The sequence below is a fragment of the Danio rerio genome, chromosome 16 (genome assembly GCF_049306965.1).
Source record: "Danio rerio strain Tuebingen ecotype United States chromosome 16, GRCz12tu, whole genome shotgun sequence".
Classification (NCBI taxonomy): domain Eukaryota; kingdom Metazoa; phylum Chordata; class Actinopteri; order Cypriniformes; family Danionidae; genus Danio; species Danio rerio.
The window spans coordinates 25,439,840-25,463,951 of NC_133191.1; positions in this window are offsets into that span (position 1 = coordinate 25,439,840).

Here is a 24,112-nt window from a genome sequence, read left to right on the forward strand (position 1 = left end):
TTAAACTTCCTCTACTGTATTTACCCTCCACACTGATTCAGGAGATACCAGAGAAAGCTACAGCTGATGGTTTAGTCCAGGACAGATCCTTTTATTTTGCTCTCCAGGAAAGACCATTAACACACAAAACCCACAACCCAAATCCCTGTATGCAGTCTCTAGATCTAGTCATAACATTCTGTCATCATGGCGGCACAGTGTCGGGATACAACCCAAAAAGTTTGCATATTTTTGCCAGTCATTTCGACATGGCACGTGGGCGGACGTGCTGACATTTCGGCTGCAGGGTTCATCCTTATGGGGGCTTTCAGAAGAACAATAGAGCCTATCATTCCTTCAGCCCACAGTCTGACTGAACATCTTTCTCTCCGCAGAGATCTGATTATCATAAACTATAGACCACACAGATCAGCGCCGCATGTGTGCAAACTGACCTCAGCTTAAGCCAGAGGTCAAAGGGCAACAGAGGAAGATGTGGAAGCTGATGAGACTCTCTATAACACTGCAGATTAAGACTTCACACTGGAAACTCAAGATCTGCCTCATAAAATGCAGTCAGTGCACAGAACAAGACTTATATGGCTCTGTGTTCAGTGACAACTACGTTTACTGTAAACTTAACTTCAGATGACTCACTCAGAGAAACTGTGGGTTTCAGATTCACTGCCTGTGAAACAATGCACCTAATAAAAGCCTTTAGCCGATACTCACTTACACAAAGATATTACGTCACTTGAGTTTTTTTTTTTTTTTTGCATCTTTTGATCATATTTCAAAATGACTCCTATACCTTAAGGGGCTATTACTTTTTGATCAAACTTGAACATAAATGTAGATATTACAAAATAATGAACCTGCCAAATTATGTTTACAGTACATTTTGCCAGAGCAGTTGCTTATCCAATATCTTTAGTTTTTTTTTTCTCATTATTTTTTAATGCATAATGTGTACATTTTATCATTAGAAGACACATATTCACAACAAACAAAGGCATAACTTTATTATTTTTGAGCTCACATACACACATCCAAGCCTATTGGGTGGGTAAGCACGAAAGAAGTAAGGAAAGCGCTTGAAAGTAAGGAAGAAAGTAGGACAGGAATGAAGCAATGAAGGAAACAAGGAAGAATAGAAGGAAAAGGAAGAAAGCAAGGAAGGAAGGAGGTCAGTCGTTTGAAAGAAAGAAAGAAAGAAAGAAAGAAAGAAAGAAAGAAAGAAAGAAAGAAAGAAAGAAAGAAAGAAAGAAAATAAGAAAAAAAGAAAGAAAGAAGCAAAAAGGAAGAAAAAGGAAAGAACCAAAGAAAGAAGAATGGTGGTTGGTTTGGAAGAAAGGAAGAAGGAAGGAGGTTGGTTGCTTTAAAGGAAAAACGAAAGAAAGAAGTTTAATCAGTTGAAAAGAAGGAAGGAAGGATGGAAGGAAGGAAGGAAGTAAGGAAGGACGAAAGGAAGGAAGGAAGGAAGGAAGGAAGGAAGGAAGGAAGGAAGGAGGATGGTCAGTTGAAGAGAAGGAGGTTGAAAGGAAGATGGTTGGTTGCCAGAGTGGACAAAACTGAGTAAATTTTAAGTGCAGTGATGACACCAAAAACTTGCCATCATCAAAAAAAATACTTGGAACATTTGTTCTGCGCAAGAAACTTATCAAACATCAACTACAATCATACTTGAAACAGAGCAATAAACTTACCCTCTTGTTTAAAACTTGTATCGAATATATCAAACTTAAAAACTAAACTATATGATTAACTCAATGAAACTACAGAAAAATGGTGTAATATTCATATGCTGAAACAATATGCCTGGAGATTTGAAACCTTTATCCATATTTAGCACTTTGTTTCCACACACATACGCCTGCAACACGCCTGAGGTCCATTTCAGCACAGAGTCGCGAGAAGTGTGTGTGTGAGAGCTGGAGTAGAGCGATGGGGGTGTTGGAGCTTACGGCGAATTCTGTGAAAAATTCCTTGACTCCCTTTAAAACGAAATAATAAAAGTTCCATGGAATGAATTATGAAGTGGTAATTATGGATGAACTAAAGCATGACTGTTTATATGTGAAGCATGTTAATGAGGTAGACAGAGTTTGTCAGTGTATCTGTGCCATCCACAAAACACTGCATAAACCCAATACAAAAACTGCTGTCTGATCTGTGGGCACATCAAAACATATTTACACCTACAGTTTAGCTCAACTTCACACAACTGCACACAAAGAATAAAGAGCTACTTCACTACTGGCAAAATCAGTAGATTTTGTAGATCAGTAGAGTTTTTAGTAAAACTTAGCTGGCTAGAAAGCCAAAACAACAACAGCAGCAAAAGGCATTGGTGCTACACAAGTAGGACAAAAAACAGAGGACAATAACTTGCACTGATTTTTCATTTGCTTCTTTGATTCAAAATAAAGTGTGTGATGATGTAATTACAACATATCTTGTTAGTTTGGTTCACAGCTTATACAATTTTATCAAGGGCCTGAAATGATTGAGAAAAAACTTTGAGAACAAGCACTGCTTAAAAAGTAGGCACTATTGCACTTTACACAATGCTTTTTTTCTGGTTCTTCAGTCTGTTTGCCTGAGAGGTCTTTTCATCGATGCAATTTCATGGCAAAGACTAAGCTTAGTAAAGCTAGATAAATACTGCTGTTGTTGTTGTCTCACAATGTATTTTAAAGGGTTTTTGGCAACAAAGTAGCTGTTAAGACTTTAAAAATGTGCTTAGGATAGGATTTTGAAAATGGATTAAAACATTTTCAGCAGTAAACATTTTCATATTCAAAAAGACCAAAATTTGTGAAAAGTGTACATAATTTTCATCTGAACACATTCAATTAACGTTCATTCATTCATTTTTTTTTTGTCCTCTTTTCCGGGGCCATGTTTCAGGTGAGAATCCCAGACTTCCCTCTCCAAAGACACTTCCTCTATCTCCTACGGGGAGATCCCGAGGTGTTCTCAGGCCAGCCGAGAGAAATAGTCCCTACAGCATGTCCTAGGTCTTCCCCAACGCCTCCTCTCAGTTAGACATGTCTGGAACACCTCCTTAGGTAGGAGTCCAAGAGGCATCTGTAATAGATGCCACAGCCACCTCAGCTGACTTCTCTCAATGTGGAGGAGCAGCGGCTCTATTCTAAGCTCCTCCTGGATGACAAAGCTCCTCACCTTTTCTATAAGGGTGCGCCCTGCCACCCTGCGAAGGAAACTCATTTCGGCCCCTTTTATCTTGTCCTTTCCGTCATGACCCAAAGCTCATGACCATAGGTAAGAGTAGGAACGTAGATTGACTGGTAAATCGAGAGCTTTGTTTTTCGCCTCAGCTCCTTCTTTCCCCACAACAGACCGGTACATTGACTGCATTCATGATGCAGCTGCACCGATCCACCTGTCAATCTCATAATTCATGCTTCCCTCACTCGTGAACAAAACCCAAAAACTCAAACTCCTCCACCTGGGATAAGGGCTTTCCTCCAACCTGGAGATGGCAAACCATCTTTTTCCAATGAAGCGCCAAGACCTCGGACTTGGAGGTTCTTATTCTCATTCAAGCTGCACTCAACAACAAACTGCCCCAGCGCATGCTGAAGGGTCCATGTTCAATAAAGCGAATAGAACAACATCATCTGCGAAAAACAGAGATGAAATCCTGTGGTCCCTGAACTGGAGCCCCTCCAACTCACAGCTGCACAGAAATTTTGGCCATAAAAATTCTGAACAGAATTGGTGACAAAGGGCAGCCCTGCTGGAGTCTAACATGCACTGGAAACAAGTCTGATTAATTGCTGGCAATGCAAACCAAACTCCTGCTTTGTTCATACGGGCCCACAACAGAAACAGAGTGCCTCTGACCCCATACTCCTAGAGCACCTTCCACAGAATGCCATGAGGGACATGGTCAAATGCCTTCTCCAAGTCCACAAAACACATGTGGACTGGTTGAGCATACTCCCATGAACCCTCGAGGACCCTGGTGAGGGTATAGAGCTGGTCCAGTTTACCACAGCCTGGACAAAAACTACAATGTTCCTCCTGGATCCTAGATTCAACCATCAGCTGGATCCTCATCTCCAGTACCCTGGCATAGACTTTTCCAGGGAGGCTGAAGCGTGTGATCCCCTACAGCAGGAACACACCCTCCAGTCCCCCTTCTTAAAACTGAAAACCAACCACCCCTGTTGCCCAGTCCAAAGGAACTGGCCCTGAGCTCCATGCAATATTGTAGAGACGTGTCAGCCATGTTTTATTAAGATATAAATCTGAAGAGGAGTTTAAGCTGAAGAAGGAATGCATAGATACATGTAAATCATACTCTATCTTAATAATTTGCTTTGGCATTTGTGGAGTTAATAACCCTGATCCAACACAGTTACCTGTGTGTTTCAAACAAGCCTGAAGCACTTAATTAGTTTCATCAGATGTGTGAGAAGAAATGTTTTAAATTATTCTCAGACATCTTCATTGAATGTACAGTATGTGGCTGACGTAAGCACAAAAACTTTCCAGAATCGTTTATACAAGTCTATTTACAATCCTTAAAATTGTCCTAAGAAAGAAATGGTATGTTTTTACCTTATGTTTTTGAATATTTATGTTAATTTTATTGAGCTCTGCTCTGGTGCTCCAGCAGCTCATGTCAGTCACTGATGCCCATACAGCTTGAGGTACTCTGAAATACAAGCGTAAAACAAACATATCAGTTGTCAAAAAAAATATTTGAACAAATTGAGTAGACGCTATGCCAAATGACAATTGTTTCAACTAAAGTGTTGGAGAAAGTCACTGTAAACCATAGTTTGCTGCTGAATTTTGTCTAGTGGATGAAATATATAGGCTTTTTAGTGTGTGGAATTTTTAGGAACTGGTTTATTTAGAGATGTATTTTATGGGTTTAACATATATAAAAACAAGAGCAGGAACTAATATTAACCTCAGCATAAACACATCGTTGTACTTTATTATCTCAAATGAATTATGAGCAAAGCTTGATTTTATGAAGGTTACTGCCATGCTTTCACTCCAAATAATAAAAAAAAAAACAATAAGTGCTGAATGATAAGACGATACATAAAACGTGTAATAAACACAAGTCATTACATGTGTCTGTTGCCTCATTACAGTCGAACACAGCAAGTTTCACAATATTCATGTTAAACTTACAAAAGACACAGTTGAACAGACTTTATATTTATATTTATGAAAAGATGGGTAATCGATCTTTTCTGCATTTAGTGTTCTGACAAGCTGTGATGAGATGCTCCATAAGTTCATAAGACACTGTCCCATTTTAAAGGTAAGAGTCCCAAATACATAGATAATATAATAAGCTGATTTAACCAGAACATTTGGAAATATTTTGTATTGTGTCACAAGAAATGTTGTGGTCAGTTAATTGCTGCTGGGGTGTGCATTTTAAAAACCATGACATGCTTTGATTTGCATATTCTTTCTGCAGTCTTTTGTTTAAATTAGATTTATATAAGGAGGAGGAACAAATGTTGTTTGAAGTATGTCATTTCCATGTACTGAACAGATACACTGTTGATAGACATATGATAGATATATTCAACCATGCCTCTAAAAGGTTTACACTGTTTTCCATTCTATGGCACCTTTAAAGTTGAATCTAAATTATGCAGGACTGTGGCCCTCCAGCACTGGAGATTGACACCCCTGCTCTGTATCAATATGGATTACTAGGACCTTGTTGCTTTAGTGACAATGGTATTGACTCAATTCAGTAGGTCAACAATTCAAACTTATAACATTTAGTGGAAAAGAAGATTTTTTTTCCACTTTCCAGCACAGTATACAGTACAATATGAGCATAAAAATGTTTGTACTGCAGTTTCCACTTCAATCTGACTATGAATACAGAAAACATGAAAGGAAATCTGCCGAATGTACTAGTCACATAAAGGTTACAAAGTAAGAAATGTTTTATCATAAAATTGTTTAACAGACAAGGTAAAATACATTCATAATTCTGCTCTTACAAGAACACTGACATTTTAGACCCTTAGCAACATCAACTACTTCTTGTTCGTCCATTGAACGCAACCCTGTCAACAAACACTACCAAAACTGTGTGTAGGCAGAAGGATGTAAAAGTAAAACTGTAGTTTTCAGAAAGCAGAGTTGTCAAATTCTCCTGAATAGTGCATGTTGTCATCCTGTGGATTTTTTTCTGACCAACAAGGCCATGTAGATAGAGTGAATATAAGATATGCTTCAATACAATGTTGCAAATTTATCCTATGCCAAAAGAATAGAATATTGAAAAAAAAAAAAAAAAAAAAAACACTTGCAAATAAAGCATAACCATGAACAAAATCACTTCCTATCTTGGCTATCCAATAATATCATCTGTTCAAGTTTTTTTTTTTTTTTTTTTTTTTTTGTACATTGAAAAATTAATTTAGTACAGTTTCTTTTGTACAACACTAAACCCTATCAATTCACTCAAAAAATGACTTTTGACGCCTGTTCAACTACTTCTTTAAAGTGAGTTGAAACAACAACATTTTGAAGGTTTTTTGGGGGGAAAACTTAATTGTTTTATGTTCAATCCACTTAAATTTGTAAAAACTATTAAGTTAACTTAATTGATGTGTTTTGGGACATCGTGAAAAAATTGTGTGAAACCTGACATTTTTAACAGTGTTGTTCTAATAAGAGCATTGTAAGATTTTCTGTTCATCTTGATCTTTCCATCCAGTGTTTTATTCAGTATCACAAAATTCTCATAAAACCACGTGAAAGGAAAGATATTGTTGATCTACATAAACTGCCAACACTGTAACAATACAAAGTGGTTTGAAAATTGGGAGTTACTCCTTAAAGCAGTGCAGGATGCAGCTGAAACGAGTGCATTTTTATGACTGAGCTCAGATTTCCTGTCTCTAGAGTCAGATCATGGCAATGTTTGTCCACCTGTGCATCCATTAGACTGTGCTCCTGTCTGTGCATGTTAGCTGGTGCACATTGGGGGCCCCATCTGTGTTCAGTGAGGCCTGTTTCGGTGCCAAACCCCGCTGATGTCACCTCCCCTGAGTGGCCTCCTCCTTTGAGAAGACCCCCAAACCAACACACACACACAAACTCCTGTTCTTTATTGACCAAACTAGCGTGTTAATCCTTGCCCATCGCTCTCGTTAGCCTAGTTTCCTTCTGAAAAGGGTACACACTTCTACTATTCCTTTACCTAACCGCATTATTTCGTTTCTGATTCTGACTAGTCTTGTCGATGCCCAGGATGCCCATGTTAAATTTGTACATCTGATGCTAAATATGTTATGCTCATTTACATTTTCCTCATACACCAACACACAGTGATAACTTTTAAGAGCTTACTGTCTCTCTTCATGGTTAAAGGATATAGTGGTAAAACAATGTGAGAATTGATCATATAAGTGTCATTAGAAGATTGAATGTTACATTTCCAGTTTAGTGTCATTTTCAGCCTAATAATCATTCTTTGTCTAAAATAAAATTCTTGGGCATTGAGATGGTTTACATGTTTTATATGTTTTATATGACTAAACTCTGAGTTCTGTGTTTCACTCTATATATACATGCACTTGCAAACTTTCCTAATGGACCTCAAGTGTGTTCTACTTTATCAAATATACATGGACAGAACTTTGACCCCTTGATTCTGAGCATAGGGAGCAAGTCTGCTTTATATGTAGACTCCAGCTGCTATATTCCTAAGAGAACTAGTGTGGGGGCTAGGGTTAAGTGTACACATTAAAAAGTCTCTGCTTGCATTTACACCTGATTTCATATTAATCCAACAAGATTTGAGAGATTGTGACATCAACAACAACAACTACATAGTGCATAATAGTTTCCGAAGACTTAAATGTTTAATTTAAATACATTTAATGTTCTGCTTGTAGTAGGGGTGGGAATCTCAGGTTAATTCACAATATGATATTATCACAATATTTTGCCACATAAAAATATATCACATAGGCGAGGAAGTGGCACAGTAGGTAGTGTTGTCACCTCACAGCAAGAAGGTTGCTGGGTCTCTGGTTCGAACCTCGGCTCAGTTGGCGTTTCTGTGTGGAGTTTGCATGTTCTCCCTGCCTTCGCGTGGGTTTCCTCAGGGTGCTCCGGTTTCCCCCACAGTCCAAAGACATGCGGTACAGGTGAATTGGGTAGGCTAAATTGTTCGTAGTGTATGAGAGTGTGTGTGAATGTGTGTGTGGATGTTTCCCAGAGATGGGTTGCGGCTGGAAGGGCATCCGCTGCGTAAAAACTTGCTGGATAAGTTCATTCCACTGTGGTAACCCCGGATTAATAAAGGAACTAAGCAGACAAGAAAATTAATGAATGAAAGAATGAATATATCACATATCAGCAATTCTTCAAAAAATTACAAGAAAACCATCCACAATGTATCCCAATATTTGTAAATAAATAAATAATTTTGTACAAATTACATTTAGCAAAAAAAAAAAAAAAAAAACCTGCCATATTAGCAATTTATTCCTTTCTAGTTTTCTGTAAACTTAAAACCCTTGGGCGCAATCCCAATTTTATTTTTGTACCCCTACCCCTTGGCTCTTGATACGGAGTGTGAATGATAAGGGGTTCAAAATTTACCCCTAAGAAATGGGACAGCACTACAACACCTGAACAATCTCAATCTCTTACTTCATATGAGATCAACGACCTCAACTGCTGTTAGAATTGGAATTGGGCCTAGGTTATTCCAGTTGAGTTATTTTTTGGTATTTATCTTCAGGAACTCACTGAGGGCATATATCATGTTATCATAATGATATAATGTGGCAATACGATCGTAACTATACTGTGCACTTACACTGTGGCCATATTCAACTATGTAAACACACAAAAACAGCATTAATGTCATACCAGACACTGTAAAAAGTTTTAAACTTCTGAGAGAGGATTTGTGTGTCATCGAGTGTCAGATTAAAATGATAGATTATACTGTATATAGCTAAATTTAAAGGTTTTTTATTTTAGTGGATTTTTTTTTACAGTAAAACACAAACACCGTTATGAATGTAAAAATAAAAACAAATCGTGTATTCTGGGAAATTTTTGTAACCCTTGATTTCGAGTGTAGTCCTGAAAAATCTCTATCTAGCTCTATCTCTTCGGCTTTCACCCTACGCCTTCAAGCTAAAGAAGATTTGCACAGCCCTACCCCGTTATGTGAACATGCAAAACGAAGGGTAGGGGTAAGGGGAAGGGCTGAAAGGTAGAATTGGGATTGGGGCTAGTCCTGCGTGTACTGCAGCCAAAGTAGTGAAAAGCAAGACTGATTAATTAATTTATATCTTTTGCACATTTGAAGAGCCACTATTATGGTTTTTTGAAAATGACCTTCCATGGAATGACCAACACAGCTCTAAGTGAAGGGAAATATCCAGTTAAGGCTTAAATCTGAAAGTGCACTTTGTTTAAAACTATTGATTCATCTATAAAAGAGTCGACTCATAGTGGTACAAATTAATCGTTGTAGTAACAAATTTTTAGCCATGTCGGCGTGACGTTGATACAGAGCTCAAGTCCACCCACAAACACAGTTGAAAATTTCTGACGAGTGCTTCTGTAATCTATACACTTACAACGGGTGACTCATCGGCCATTTGTGTAGGGAAGGATCAGAAAAGACTACTGATGTGATGGGACTTTGTCAGAGCTTGACGGGAACTTTACAGTTCACAGTTCATGGATCAGTTTCTTCCTCCATTTCACAAGTTTAAGTAAGTGTGATTTAAATGGTTGCCTCCTTGTTTTCTCTAGTTTTTTTTTTCAAATTATGTATTTAATTGTGTTTTGGTACTTGTAATTGCTCCACGTGGCTTGTACTGTATATGGTTACCTTTTTAGATTCTTATATCGCACCTAAAATCATGTTAAGAACACGAGGCGTGCCGCATTGTTTACGGGTTTAAATGCGTTTGTGAGCTCAAGATCCTTTGCTGTTTGTTGTTGCTTTGGCCACCATCAGCTGTTCCTACACGCAAACGGTGGTCAAGTTTTAAAATAGCTTTTGCCACTGTGTGGAATAATCCTGAATGTATGTCACTGTTTTAACTTATGGTTAAGAATAGAGTAATATGCTGGTGTCAAACTGCATTGCTTTAATGCACTCCTGCATTGGGCTCACACATATACTCTGAATTCTGACTACTTCAAAATTGTTGATAAGCCATGGTGGGCGATTCTCTCTAACTCGTGTTGAACGCAGTCGACCAATCACAACAGACTGGGTCATCGGACCTATCAGCACATATTAGCATAGGGCTAATGAGGGCTTTTGGAACAAATGAATTGCTGAGCAAATCATTTGGGAGTCGTTGCGATAACTAGGTAAAAATAAATGCATATAATAAGACAATGAACATGTTTTTTGAACTTGCATGCATATTAGACTGTTGTTGGAGACTCCCAAAACTAAAATATAACCCTTTTAATACATAATATGGGCTCTTTAAATAAACAGATACTTGATGCTAGAGTATCAATAATATATCGCCATGTCAATATTTTGCCCCACCTCTATGGCCATTTGTGCAACACAATCAATGACGTATATCTTGACAAAGTGGGGTTCTCGAGTGGTGGACATAAACAAATAGGACTGGAATGCAGCCTATATCTGACAATAGACATCTAGCTGTGCTAATTGAACTCAGCTAATTGTCCTTAATTGCCAATCTACATAGAAAAAGGGTGAACGTTTGTTATAAAGCAAGCACTGAATATCACAATATCTGCTTGCTCATGTTCATGTGTCTTTAACTTTCTTTTCCACAATACAATTTATAAAATAAAAAAAACAAATAGAGTTGTTGTAGTCTGTATTAGACTCAGTGTGTGACTGGCTATCCTTTTGTTCATTTCCAAATCCTCTGCCAGCCCTTTCTCTATCATTCCATTTTGCCCTCACCGATTACTCATGATGACGGTCATTATCTTATTAGCCACCACTGATGGTGCATTCAGGGAAAAGAACCTATGACACATGCTGAAGCACAATGATGGGGAGCCCTGGCGCAAATATTTCAGTTTAAGCCTGAGACTGAAGAGAGTATGCTGGAAATCCCAGCCTACAGCAGTCGGTGCGAGTAAGCTACCCTTAGCGCCTTGATTTAGTGCTGTGATCTTGGCTGCCAAGCTCTCAGCATGCCCGTTCATAAGGACAAGAGTGGCAGAGCAGCGGAATGCCCACGTGCTGCTTTAATCAACTTACCAGCTGATTCACTCACATCTGCCAGTGGAAATAGTGCAGAGATCTGCAAAAAGGCATGACATTATTCAGGTTAAAAGAAAAGTGTGCAGTTTTCACGAGCCAAGGACAACGTAACGTACACTCACTGCAGTAATTTCTTGAAAAGGGTTGAGACTTCATTTAGTGCTTAGGCATGGGAGCATAAATCAATAGGAATCATAATCAATACTCAGCATATGGTGAGGCGCAGCGCCCCATGGGAGTGTCTGCGTGTATGTGTGTGCGTGTGCGTGATTATGAGTGTGTTCATCAGGCTTGGCTGGCTTGAGCTGCTTCTGTCCCTTTGATCAAGCAAGCGGGTCTCTGTCAGCCCCCCTAAAAGAGCTTAGGCTCACTAAGGCTTTCTCTCTCTCGCTCACTCTCTCTCACACACACATTTCACAAGCTTGATTTGGATTTACAGTCAAGTAAGCATTGAAGGATGACACTGGATGATGAATTATTAAAAGTTAATGCACATGGTGATAATGCAGCGACTCATTTTGAAGTAAAGTCACAGCTTGGTGTGCATTAATGATCAATAATTCACCAGTCAATTATTCCACGTACACTCCAGTAAGGCCACACACGTCTTGTACGTAACTTTATTACCCCATCGATTTGAAGCAGTCACAAATGTTGTCATGAGAAAAAAAAAAAAGGAGTTGCACATTCAATTGCTAATCGTTGTTTGCACAGCAGTGCTGTTAAATGCTACACTATGATTGGTCAAGCAGTTGTTTTCAGGAAACACGCAGCTCAAGTATTTCCAGACAGGTGTTGACTGCATTACAGTTTTTAATCACTTCTGATTTCAGTTAAACAACTTGCATTTAGAAAGTAGATTTTCATGTCAAAAACATTTAATATTTTTAAAAGGATGACTACAGAGTAACCTCAAAAGTAACTGGCCAATTTACATAATAAAACTTCATCAAACTGACAATAGACAAGGACCAACGGCAATGAAAATGAGCTTATGTCAGGACTTAAAAAAAAAATTTAAACAAAAAACAAAGAGTACACAGCAGACCTCACCAGTGTGAAAGAAAGTAAATCTATATTATAGACCACTCACTGGCCACTTTAACACTCACTGGCCAAGATTCTCCTTTCTAGTACCGGGTTGTACCCCTTTTGCCTTCAGAACTGCCTTCATATTCCATGGCATAGATTCAACAAAAGTATGTGACATATTTCTCAGAGATTTTGGTCCATATCAACATGATAGCTTTACACAGTTGCTGCAGATTTGTCGGCAGCACATCCAAGATGTGCATCTCCCATTCCACATCCCAAAGGTGTTCTATTGGATTGAGATCTGGTGACTGTGGAGGCCATTTGAGTACAGTGAACTCATTGTCATGTTCAAGATACCAGTCAAACATGATTCATGCTTTATGACATGGCACGTGATCCTGCTGGAAGTAACCATCAGAAGATGGGTACACTGTGATCCTAAAGAGATGGACATGGTCAGCAGCAATACTCAGGTAGGCTGTGGTATAAACACAATGCTCAATTTGTACTAATGGGCCCAAAGTGTGCCAAGAAAATATCACCACCACAATGAGCCTGAAGCATTGATGCAAGGCAGGATCTATGCTTTCATGTTGTTGACACCAAATTCTGACCCTACCATCCGAATGTCGCAGCAGGAATTGAGACTCACCAGACCAAGCAACGTTTTTCCAATCTTCTATTGTTCAACTTTGGTGAGCCTGTGCGAATTGTAGCCTCAGTTACTTTTTTTATCTTACATAAGTCTTCTGCTCCTGTAGCCCCTCCGCCTTAAGAATGGAGGTGTTGTGCGTTTAGAGATGCTCTTCTGGATAACTCAGTTGTATCAAGTGGTTATTTGAGTTACTGTTGCCTCGAACTAATCTAGCCATCTCCTCTGACCCCTGGCATCAACAAGGCATTTGCGTCCACAGAACTGCCGCTCACTGGATATGTCCTTTTTTATATCATTTTCTGTAAACCCTTGAGATGGTTGTGCATGAAAATCCCAGTAGATCAGCAGTTTCTGAAATACTCAGACCAGCCCGTCTGGAACCAACAACCATGCCACATTCAAAGTCACTTAAATCACATTTCCTCCCCATTCTGATGATTGGTTTGAACTGCAGCAGATTATCTTGACATGTGCCATGCGGTTGGCACATTGCGTTAACAAGCAAATTAGACAGATGTACCTAATAACTTTGTTTAACATAGATTAGTAATTTCATCTGTTAGTAAGTCTCTTGTCCGTCTCGTCTTGACATCTTTAATAACTTTTTTCACTTTCTTTTGTTGCAGCTCATCCATAATGCTGCGGCCAGGATTCTGACCAGTACCAGGAAATCAGAGCACATCACACCTGTCCTCAGATCTTTATACTGGCTCCCAGTTACATTCAGGATAGATTTTCAAGTATTATTACTTGTCTATACATCACTAAATGGCCTAGGACCTCAATATAATACAGATATGCTCACTGAATACAAACCAAAAAGATCACTCAGATCTTTAGGATCATATAAACTAGAAATTCCAAGAGTTCAGTCAAAGCAGGGTGAATTGGCCTTTAGCTTCTACACACCCTACTGTTGGAATCAGCTTCCAGAAATAATCAGATGTGCTCCAACATTAGGCACAAAACTAAAAAGACATTCAACAGATCGCACTGTTATGTCTTTTTTCTTCTTCTTAATTTTTATATAACCTGTTTTCAACACATTTTAATCTTAATCGTTTTTATTGTTTGCTTTTATTGTCTTATACTTGTCTCTTATTCCTGTTTATGTAGAGCACTTTGAATTGCCACTGTGTATAAAATGTGCTATATAAATAAACTTGCCTTTATCTATTATTGTTTTACTCTAATTCACTCTCTAAATTAAAAAGCAAATACATTTTTTTCTCTCTTATCAATAGTCTGAACAGATGCCAATTTCACACTCTCAGTTGGCCTGAAGTTATCAATCACTGACTATTAACACACTCCAAATCTAAGCTGTTCAGTGGTGGTCTAATGTCTCCAACTTAGTGTATCAAGGTTTTAAATAAACTAGAGTCAAAATTAAGCGTTTTTTTTTTTTTTTTTTTTCATAAAACAAGACAAAAATGTCAGTTGGGTAAGCAAAAAAACTGTTCATTATTATTATTATTATTATTATTATTATTATTATTATTATTATTATTATTATTATTATTATTATTTATTATTATTATTATTTAGTTTGTTCTAAAGAAATACTAACCTTTCGCTGGATTTTTAAAAAATACTATAGAAAATGCTTGGTATTGTATAACACATGTTTTTCAAAGCTTAATGACAAAAACTCAAAACAAATAAACAAATTACTGAAAAACTTCTGGGGATTTTAGAAAATCAATTATGTTCTATTGAAAAAAAGGCCATGGTGAAATATGACCAGTGTTAAAAATCTAAACAATGTGGCTCTACTGCATATTTTGAGGGTGTCTCGAAAGCTTTTGATGCATTAATTCAACGCTATGCAAAGCACATGCTGTATGACCCACACACACTTCAAGCACCAAACAGTCAGACTCCCTGTCTAACATCCTCAGCTTCAGAATCTCTTTGACATGATCAACAATGGAAAAAGTTATCCTGTCATTGTGAACTCTTCACCGCTTCCTGCTAGAATAATGCTGCTTGACTCTTGAGGGTTATGAAGAATCTGACTCAGCATCTCTCACTTTTCCCAACAGAGATGACTTCACACTGCAGTCCACAGGATGAGCGCTCCTGAACACTGGCACCAATACAACAGAAAGTGGAAAATGCGAGAACAATCGATCTGTTTATAAGTGGAAATAATAGATTTTCTGAGTGCCTTTTAAAAGCATACAAACAAATACGCTCTTTCTTTCTTTCCTTCCTCAGTTCTTTCAGCCTTTCCTCACTTTTACTCCTCCCAATAATCCCTCGTTCCTTCCTCCAGTCTGTTTGCGCTTTTTTCCCCCCACATCAGTCTGACCCATTCTTCATCAGCATGCAAAGCGGTTGAGTTCCAGCTGTGAACAAGGGATTGAAATGGAAATAAAGGAGAGCAAAAGAGCAGATTACACTCTTCCAGCACACGTTCTGCCTCTTGGTTGGAGAAATTGGGGAGAAAGGACAGATAAAAGAAGGTGGAGCAAAGAAAGGGCATTTAATTCAGGTTAGAACTGGACTACTTAGGCTGGTACAATGCAGAGAGCAACACACTTAAAAGGGCCATAACAAGGGCACTGTGTGTGTACTTAAGCTGTTCAGAGCACAGGGTGAGCATTGAAGATTGAATGGCGGTAAAAGAATGTTCGTGATGGTTGATTGAAAGTAATTGAAAGGTCTTGAAAGTTAATGGAGGCAAGGAACAAATGCAATTATTATTTTGTGGCCTTAGGAAAGCATATCGCTCAGTGCCTGTCAGAATAAATCGACAACAATTGTGATTACATTGAATGAAATAAGCAATTCATGTGGTCATTAAAATATGCTAAAACCACCTCATTAAATTGAAAACAGAAAGAATAAAAACAAAAATTAACTGAGTAGAGTTCAACACTGGCAAGTCAAGTTTATTTATATAGCACAGTTCATTAACAGTGGCAATTTAATGTGCTTTACATAAACAGGGAAAAATATAAAAAAGGTATAAAAAAATAATTAAAACAGATTAAAATGTGTTAAAACAGGTTATAAAAAATGAAAAAGAAAAGAAATATTTAATGTGATCTGTGGGACGTAGCCCAGTGCTCATTCAGTAAAAGTTTGAACCCTTGTAATTTCTAGTTTATATGATTCTAAAGATCTAGGTGATCTGTTATCAGTAAAATCGGTTTGTATTCAGTGAGCATGTCTGTAATGTACTATTGAGGTCCTATGCCATTTAGTGATTTATAGACAAGTAATAATGCTTTAAAATCTATTCTGAATGTTACTGGGAGTCAGTGTAAAGACCTGAGGACAGGTGGGTTGTGCTCTGATTTTCTGGTTCTGGTGAGAATCCTGGATGCAGCATTCTGTGTGAGCTGCAACTGTCTGACTGTCTTTTTGGGAAGGCCAGTGAGGAGTGTATTACAGTAATCCACCCTGCTGCTGATAAAAGCATGAACAAGTTTCTCTAAGTCTTCACTGGAAACAAAGCATTTAATTCTTGCAATGTTTTTGAGATAACGTGATTTGATGATTTACTTAAGCTTTGACATGACTGCTGAAACTCAGATCTGACTCCAGAATCACACCAAGATTCTTGACCATAGTATATCAATAGTGAAATAAATGTTATAAACTAATGGACAAGATAAGTTTATAAATGAATTTCAATATATCAATGGAATTAAAAAAAAAAATAAACAAGATTGTTGTTGATGTGTTCAGTAAAATTATATAAAATATATGAATAATATGAATATAAATAATAAAGAAATATATACTTAAAAAACATTAAACTAAAAACAAAACAAAAAGTTAATTTATTCATTTTCCTTCAGCTTAGTCCCCTATTTATCAGGAGTCGCCACAGAGGAATGAACCACCATGTTTTAAGCAGCGGATGCCCTTCCAGCTGTAACCCAGTACTGGAAAACATAAACCCATAAACTCTTACATTCACACATGCACATGCTCACACACTACGGATAATAATTTAACAATTATTATTTTTTAAAAATCATAAAGCAATTATAAATATTTCAAAATTCTTTACAAAATATTGAAATATTAATGTACAAGTCCACTGGAAAATACATAAAAGAAGAATATATAAATACATAAATTATGAACAACTCAAACTTTTAGTACCGACCTGTTTTAACAAAATAATAATAAAAAAACATTTATGATTGTAAAAAAACAATTCCTTTATTTATACACGTTAGGGCTGCAAAATATATTGTTCCTGCATCGATATCGCAATGTGCACATCTGCAATAGTCACATCGCAGAAAGTGCAGTGTAGGATTTAAATGTTGGGACTATAATTTACCAGGAGCCATAATTCAGAAAACAGAAAATCTTTGGGGTCACTGATGAATTTAACCATAAAGGAGCAAGAGTTGATCATTTGTGTGTTTTTAAGGCCTGTGACTGTGCAAGCATTCAGACAGGAGAGTTTAAAGTATTCAGGCACATAAAATTGTACTATTTGTAACTCTAATGATTATGTATGTTTATACAATACAGTATTATCTTACATTTGATTATTTATTTCTGTACCAACATACTGTGATGTGAAACATTTCACTTCTACCTTCCCAATAATAATCCAGAATAACCCCATAATCTTCCAAAATAATCCCAATCAGCCTAAATAAATTAATTCTTTCCAAATAGAGCTATTTAAGCATTCAGGCAGGGGAGTTTTGAAGTATTCACTGCTATTTTACATATGATTATTTAATTTCTGTATGTGAATACTGTGACATGAAAACATTTCACTTCTATCTTCCAACTAGAATAACCCCCATAATCTTCCAGAATAATTCCAATCAGCCTAAATAAACTAATAATTTCCAAATAGAGCTAAGTTATCTATGTGAAACTTTATTCATATCACAATATATAATTACAGCAAAACAAAATATTGCAATGTCCAATTTTTCCAATATTGTGCAGCCCTAATACACATATCAGTTTAGGTATAAATAAAATTTTTTAAAAAGAATAAAAAAAAAAGAAATTACTGCAACAAACTGTAAACCACTGCAAAACCTAAAATGATCTTCACTTAAGGGCTTTTCTCAAAATAAATTATTCATGCACACGATTAACTGGTCTAATTAACATTTACTTAACATATTTAATTAAGTGACATGCCTAATAAATAGATTAAACTGTTTGAACTTGATAATCATATCTGATTGGGACAGATTTTTCAGGTCACGCATATACCTAACGCCCAAACAAAGTCAAACCTGGAAACGACACAACGGGTCAACAAACAGAATAAAACATGCAATCGTATGTTAAAAAAATCAGTTTGTGAGAGCTGAGTGGCAGTTATGCTTGCAGGTTGCAGGCCGCTTTAATGGGCAGAGTCTTTGTACCCACCCAACCATTACTCCCAAAGGGCGACGAATAGTACCATTGCATTGTTATTCATGAAATGCTGTGTGTGTGTGCTGTGCTACAGATTTAAAACACGGCTAGACATGAGGCACAGCTGTAGCAGAAGCACCGCGGTTGTGATGAAAAATGAAAAAGAGGGTCATTCATATATCAAAAGACAGGGAAGCACGACTCCCCATTACTGTAGAGGAGAAGAGCCTCCGGCAAACGCATAATGTAACACTAAATGTCTGTCTGTTACATTTGCGCAGCCCTAAAGCAGGTTCAGGCCTTTCATCTGCTTCAGAGTATGCAGATGACTTTATGATCGGGACAAAGTGAGAAGCAAAGTTTTAATCTCTTCCCACAGTTTGCTCTGGAGAGCCCAGAAATTAAATGTTTTTAACCCTCATACATTCATTTCCGTCCCGTTTCCTAATTAAGCGCTTCACTTTTTTGTGGCAGCAACTTTACACTCACTTTTTCATCAAATGTGACAAAGCCAGTTATAAGTGTCAATTTAAAATGTAGGATTCTTACATCACCTGAAAGCTGAAAAAATAAGCTTTACATTTATGGATGTTTGCTGCTATATAATATATGGCTGACATACAACTATTTGGAAATCTGGAATCTGAGCAGTCAAAAAAAACAAATATTGAGAGAATCACATTTAAAGTTGTCCAAAGGAAGTACTTGATTATGCACACTACTCAAAAATCAGGTTTATATATGTTTACAGTATGAAATGTACTAAATTATGTTCATAAAACATCCTTTTACTTAATATTGTAATAATTCTGGCATAAAATTAATTATTTTGATTTATACAATGTATTTTTGCCTATTTGGTGGGATGGAGTATATAGCGGAGATACAACTGTTTAAAAATCTGGAATCTGAGTGGTCAAAAAAAAAATCCAAATATTAAGAGAATCACATTTAAAGTTGTCTAAAGGAAGTGCTTGATCATGTACATTACTCAAAAATACAGTATGAACTTTTTTTAAGCTATGTTCACAGAACGACAGTAGACACCTTACTTTCATTTCATGTTTTACAGACCCTCCTTACAGAAAGGCACGTATGACTTCCCGCTAATGGATCTCAGAGCAAATGACACAATGTCTCCTTTCTGGAGCGCCGTCCCGAAATTTCACTGTCCTGACTTTGACTGTAGCATTAGCATTCCATGTGAGCTCTCTCCTGAGCTTTCTCTTTCAAAAGAAGGGGACAGTCTGTGTTCTTTATCCAGACAGCAGTCTCAATGTCCCACTGTGGCTCTGCATTACCTGACAGGCAAGCTTTGAGAATATACACAATAAGAGATCTCGGACGTGGTCGCTCTCTCTTCTCACACTGCAGATACAACTCAAATACATGAACATGAAACCTGCAGACAATCAGAAATAAAAGAAAATAGTAGAAGAAAATAGATGAGAGGGAACTTTATAAAAACAAATCGCTTGCGGACACCAGTTTTTGTGGATGCCACTATAACTGCAAAGTCTCTCAGATGTAGATTGTCAATAATAACGTAAACAAGGTCAAACATTTTAGAGAATGTCCACTTCCAAGCCCTTCCAGAGGTCGAGGAAAACATATACAACTAGATAGATTTCGTAGTGTAAATTCCTAAGTGGTCCAATCCTTTTCAACAGCCACACAAAAAACACATCTACTCTCTGCCTGCTGACCTATTTCTCAAACATTACAGAAAGTGTTGTTTAAGCACGCTAACCTGAAGTCATTTAATCTTAGCTATCTGAAAAGATAAAATTCTTTAATTTGTACATGAAAATATGTGAAATGCACAATTTTCTTACTAGTACTTACACCTCAATCTCATGCCAATTCATAATTTTTTGATTTAGTGGTTAATTCGTATGATCTAATTCGTACAAATTAGTACGATCTGCTCATCACCCAATGACGGTTGGAGTTAGGGGTGGGGTTGGGTGCCATGCCTCCTTTAAATTTGTACATTTTCGTAGAACTGAACTCTCTAGCTCACTTTTTAGCCACTAAACTTACAAAACGTAAAATACTTACGTTTCCTCGTGAGATCAGGCTGGTACTTATTCTAACGGGGAAAGTTACTTTTGAAAGTAATGCATTACAATATTGAGCTACTTCCCAAAAAAGTAACTGTGTTACTTAGTTACTTTTCATGGATCCATTACTCATATTTTTAAAAAGTAATGCAAATATTATTACTTAAAGTAATGCATTACTTTACTCGCTAATTAGAACATTGCATATGATGTTCAGTTTATTTTGAAGCATTCAGGGCAGAAGTGAAACAGAATTATCATTTCAGTTGTCTCATTTTGCATTCAAATCAAAAGATAGCCTTTTTTTTTACAATATTACATCAAAATATCAATATTAGTCACTCCCAAAAAGGTATAAACAAAGTGGTCAAAATTAAAACAAAAATGTATTGACATCATCTACTTATCCAATACCTTAATTAAGGACAATTCACACAGAGAATAAAATTCAACTTTTTGAACTATTTTATCACTGCAGCAAGCAATAAGTCACTTTTTATCATCTAATGACTTGATTTCATCTAATATGGGGACTGTCCATAGTTGTGTTTCTCCTCACTGCTTCTGCTAACACAGCTAGTTAACAGCTAGTGTTCATCATTAATGCTCAATTGCTTAATTATCTGCCTCAGTGTTATTTTTTCACTATACTTTTCACTCCGGGTGCTCCGGTTTCCCCCACAGTCCAAAGACATTTGGTATAAGTGAATCGGGTAAACTAAATTGTTCGTAATGTATACGTGTGAATAAATGTGTGTATGATTGTTTTTTTTCAGTGATGGGTAAAAAAAAAAACTGGAGGGTTGAAAGGTATGCTCTATGAAGCCCATGACATCCACCTGACAATTTTTGACATTTAACTTTTGTGGAACTACGATAAAATTGTTCACTTTTGTTTTCCTTTGGTGTGGCAACCCTATTGATTTAATATCCAACAAGTCCAAATTGCTTGAAGTCATGGAGATAAATAATTATTCATTAATATTCATAATTTCATATCAAATAAATAGCATCATGGGCAGCACGGTGTAGCAGTGAGTAGCATGATCCTATCACAGTAAGAAGATTGCTGGTTTGATCAGCTGGGTCAGTTGGCATTTCTGTGTGGTGTTTGCATGTTCTCCCCGTGTTCGCGTGGGTTTCCTCTGGGTGGTCCAGTTTCCCCCACAGTCCAAAGACATGTGCTTTAGATGAATTGAATAAACTAAATTGGCCATAGTGTATGTGTGTGAATGAGTGTGTATTAATGTTTCCCAGTCCTGGGTTGCAGCATGGAAGAGCATCTGCTGTGTAAAACATATGCTGGATAAGTTTGCGGTTCATTTCCCTGTGGTGACCCCCGATGAAAAAAGGGACTAAGCCGAAGATGATGAATGAATAAATAGCCTTATAATAAGATAAGTGTACAACTATGTTAATTATTAAAAGTTGTTTTTAATATTTTTTGCTATATCACATCATTTTAACAATTACATTTTTCCGAAAGAATTCATAACATTTGTGAGCCCTTATATTTTCTCAAACATCAGACTTCAAAGTGCATAAATGTATCTATTTTTACCAGGTCATTTGTACCCTTTAGCCAATCAGATGTGAGCTTTCTGTTCAATCAATCATAACCCACTAAAAGCATTGTATTCAAGGTGCTCCACTTTACACGCCTTATGTGCAAAAATCCAGCATGGGAAACAGAGAACAGAACATGTTCACATATCATGTCTTTTGCATGTTGAGTAGGCTGCATGTGCGTAAATAGGGGGTAAGTGCATGCAGTGCAACTCACGCATAGTGCAAAATAGTGGTGTAATGGATCACAAATCTCACGGTTCGGATCACACTACGTTTTTTGTTACATTTTTGAATAAGGAAAAAAAAGGGGGGACAATGTCATGCTTTTCAGTTATACAAAACATTGGTTTTATCAAACAGAACTTAGAATCTGTAATTTTAATAAAAATTTAAATCAAGAAAGGACCAGCCGAAAAAAGAAAAATATTCAATATGAAAAATGATCTTTGCTACTGTTGCTGAAAATGCTGAATATAGAAATCTAACATCTTGTACAAAATATTATATTTATTCTTAATTAATGATTCTACAATTTACACATAAAACTTTTTGTTTCATTATAGGTGTATCATTTTTGAAAACCTATTCAGTGACATTTTTGATGGTTGTTTGTCGCCAGCGATTGGTAACACAATGTAATTGCTACAAAATTCAGCAGCGTCACGTTTCATTAAACAGTGATTTTAATCTTTACCATAAACATCAGTGTTTATTTCTAAACTATAAACTGTTCACCCAGTACTTCTGTGTTATTTGACTGTTTGTAATTAACTGAAAAATTATTATCATTCACATTGCATTTACAATAATCACAATCTTTTAATGTTTAATTGTACAGATTTATACTGAATGCATTAATGCAGGCTAAACAAACTGTTTAATTAATAGCCTAAGAAAGGATTTAGGTAAGTCCCCTTTTTGTTGTTATTATATTTTACAGGGAAACCAAAATGCTTTCATACATGTGATTTGAATGACGCGGGAGTCAATCTATCTGCAGTGGTTATAAATGTTGAATTAACCTACAAATTCAAAAAAGTTATTAATCCGCAGGTCACGTGTGTTCTGAACTGTGGGTTGTGATTAGTGATCCTTTACACCCGATTCACACCGGGCTTCAGCATCAACACTTGAAAGAGGGCATGGATGAAGTTGGGGTTGACGCAATTGTCATAGCAGTGTCAGCCAATAAAATTAGTTAGCAATCAGCTGTCTGAGCTGGTGTATCTGCATACAGCGATCTGATTGGCAGACACTTTTATTGGCACTTGAAAAGTTGAGAAAATCCCAACTTCTGCAGCAAGCAATGCCGCTGAAGCAGCGCTGAAAGATGCACAATGCAGTTCAGCAACGCCTAATGTCACTCATTCAAAGTAAATGGAAAGCATTGACACTGATGCCTCGTGTGAATGGGGCGTAACACCCCTAGTGCAACATGCTGGCTTTTTTCAGACACACTGAAAAAAAATAATATTCAAAAATGATTCCTTGGATTTACTAAATGGTTTTAAGTCAAGTGGTTGTAAAAAAATATTTGGGCTGACATTAAATAAACAAATTAAGTTCAACATTACTAAATTTTATTTGATTAAATTCATCCCATATAAATTGTTTGCCACAATTATGCAGAAATCAATTCTTTCAGAGCATGCATACAATGCTTGATTTTCATTTGAAATGAACTCTGATTGCATGTGAACATCAGGTTTTTGCATTAATTATTGTTGAGACTAATCTAGCTCTATACATAAAGATCTGCTGCAAGAAAGTACATCCATCCCCAGTACTGAACTCTAATGTGGAACATGACCTTGACAATGATTCAGCATTCTATACTTGTTATGGTTCTGTAATGTAAGGTTTGTTTTAATCAAACCAACCTGCCAACACAAAACAGCATTGGTCAACCGCTGTAACAAAGTAGCTCTCTTAAACTTGGGGGAGAGTTAAGAGTCATTGAGAGAATGTGAAAATCTTGCAGTCAAATACACTTTATCCAGCACATACTTCATATGCAATCCCTCACCACAGTTCTCCTCCAAGTTACCAAGCTCTCCTACTTTACAAACAGCATGTCTGACCTCTGAAGTGATGTGAGGGGAGAGGAAAGTTGAAGACCTTAGCTCCAAGTCAAAAAAATGTATTACTCCATTCAACACATTGCTAAAGCTGGAGAGCAACTATCACGCCATC